The sequence below is a fragment of the Oncorhynchus mykiss genome, chromosome 25, assembly GCF_057628025.1.
Source record: "Oncorhynchus mykiss isolate SJ-2025 chromosome 25, ASM5762802v1, whole genome shotgun sequence".
NCBI lineage: Eukaryota > Metazoa > Chordata > Actinopteri > Salmoniformes > Salmonidae > Oncorhynchus > Oncorhynchus mykiss.
Genome location: NC_143046.1, coordinates 82,337,501 through 82,339,757, shown reverse-complemented (window position 1 = coordinate 82,339,757; position 2,257 = coordinate 82,337,501). Strand labels below are relative to the sequence as shown.

General features: G+C 37.5%; 1 protein-coding gene and 1 non-coding gene across 3 annotated transcripts in view; both read right to left on the bottom strand.

Annotated features, from left to right (window-relative positions):
• Window positions 1-473: 473 nt before the first annotated feature.
• Window positions 474-546, bottom strand: trnaa-agc (transfer RNA alanine (anticodon AGC)). Its single transcript has one exon. It is a non-coding gene; the product is annotated as a tRNA-Ala (tRNA).
• A 1,447-nt stretch (window positions 547-1,993) lies between these two features.
• The window catches only part of LOC110505846 (microtubule-associated protein RP/EB family member 3), an 8,189-nt gene continuing 7,925 nt past the window's right edge, over window positions 1,994-2,257 (bottom strand). For both annotated transcript variants that reach the window (XM_036962842.2, XM_036962843.2), the window contains exon 7: window positions 1,994-2,257. This exon is cut by the window's right edge and continues 2,133 nt beyond it. The gene's annotated coding sequence lies outside the window, so the exon portion shown is untranslated.

Genomic DNA, 2,257 nt, shown 5'->3' with positions numbered 1-2,257 from the left:
TATTCGAAATTATTTCAAAATTCAAATACTTTGTCTTGAATGGGGTTGCCTGGCTTAGAATAGTCGCAAAACTGAAAACCCACCCATTTGGTATTCAAGGCAGTCTAGATCAAATTAGTTCCAAGTATATGATCGATTTTAAATAGTATTTGAACCCAGATATGTTACACATAGATATGTATAACTTACTGTGATTTTATTGGAGTGTATTTGGTGTGCCTTGAGTATCGAGCACACAGTGCTGTTCAGTATTGAATTAAGGATTTTGTTCCGATTTGACTGTTTATTGTGATTGTCCCACAACCAACAAAATAATGGACCTATTGAAGAAAACGTTTTGTAGATTAAAATCCTTTCGTTCTGAAGGTTGATTTTCATACTTGATGTAGTAGTATATAATACGTATTTTAATTTAAAGTTAGAGTAAACTCATAAATGCGCTTTACATTCACTTGCTCTCTCAAGAAAAGCTTTGGAGGATGCGGGCATCGATCCCGCTACCTCTCGCATGCTAAGCGAGCGCTCTACCATTTGAGCTAATCCCCCGGATAAGAGTCTTGGGGCTGTGTAAATACAATAGCTTGCCAGTGTTGTGTCGAATTAAAACAAAATAGATTGTACGCATTGGGTAGAATGAAGATTCGACATTCATACCCGACATTTTCTTTTTACATGTATTTTGCTTGATTGATCTACGAAAATAATAGAAGACCAATGCTATTCATTTTTTTCAACGCTGCAACACTTTGTGTGGAACAATAATGCCCTTTACAGTCCTTGGATGGAAACGCACTCTTTTTTTGTCCCTACTAATCTGCGCAATGATTTATATAAAAATTATGGATTTACTTGACAAAATACATGTCTCTCCGCCCTAACAATGGGAATCGTTGTCCACAAAGCAGCACGACGGACTGTCTAGCTCCCGTATATCCTTAATTTGGATTGGTGGATAAATCTCACTTTTGTAATCCTGTTTTGAATATTCGATGGAGGTTGTTGATGTCAACAATGGCGATAGATGCTATGCTACTAGCCTTATAACATGAATATGCATATAACCATTTCGAGACAACTCCGATATACGTTTTTTCTCAATGTTGATGGATATCACTTGTCTTACTTATATCATCAGTACACTCGTCACAATTTAAGCGTTACGAAACTTATATTCGATCAAATAAACCTTACAAGCATTACACTACACACGCAATAACATCTGCTAACCATATGTGACCAATAAAAGTAGATGTTTAGCAAATTAATGCATTTGCTGACCAAATTCAACCTCCATACAAAAACTCCTTGCTTGGTATGCGAAACAACGAAAATACGCCATCTGCTGGAGGGAGACAAATTTTCCGCAGAGTTGGGCCTTTCTTCCTCTTCCTCTGTTTCGACTGTTTTGAAGCCACCGCGCCTCCATCTTGGCACTCCCCCACCATTGTAAAAAAAAAAATGTGGAAGCTAAATGCATTAATCAATGTCAACATATGTTTTGGCGCCGTTTATTCTATTATAAACACCTCAATGCATACTTTTACATTGTATTATGTGATCTAAGCATATATAAAAATGGATTTAAAGTATAATTTTTTGAAAGTGTGGATGCTACTGTCCCTTACTACAACCAAAGAATACTTAAATACACATAATTTTGTCCTTGAAACATTTAATTGAAATATTGTAGAATTCCATTCATTCATATGGAGGACTGCTCCTTCTGAGTGCAAATATCGCTGACCAGTGGCTTCAAAGCATCTCACTGGCCAACACAGAGCATCAACAATCCAGGGTTTCTATAGATAATTGATTCTACCTGTAGAGCAGCTGACCAAATTAGGCAACTAGTTTACCATATTAGGCAATATTTTACTTCTGGGTTAACAGAGATAAGGCCTACCATTGAGAGTGGGGCCCATAGAAGGGCCAGTGGGCTCTTTCCATGGTTTTCTGTGCCCACAATATTTTAGCCAAACAGAAATCAACAACAGTATTGTAACAGTTTATTTCACAATCGTTTGTTTATTTACTCAATAAAACTCAAAGAGATGAGAGTTATGCAGACAGCCAGAGCACGTGAGAGAATGCAGGTCAGATTCTATTGCAGATGGCTGTAGGTTTGCATTGACAAGGCAGTAGTACAGGGGCAAATGAGTTCTATTCCTTATGATGCTCATGATGACCAGCATCATTTTGAACTGGTCATAGACCCCTAACTAACTCAGTCCATCCCAAACGGCACACTATTCCCTAT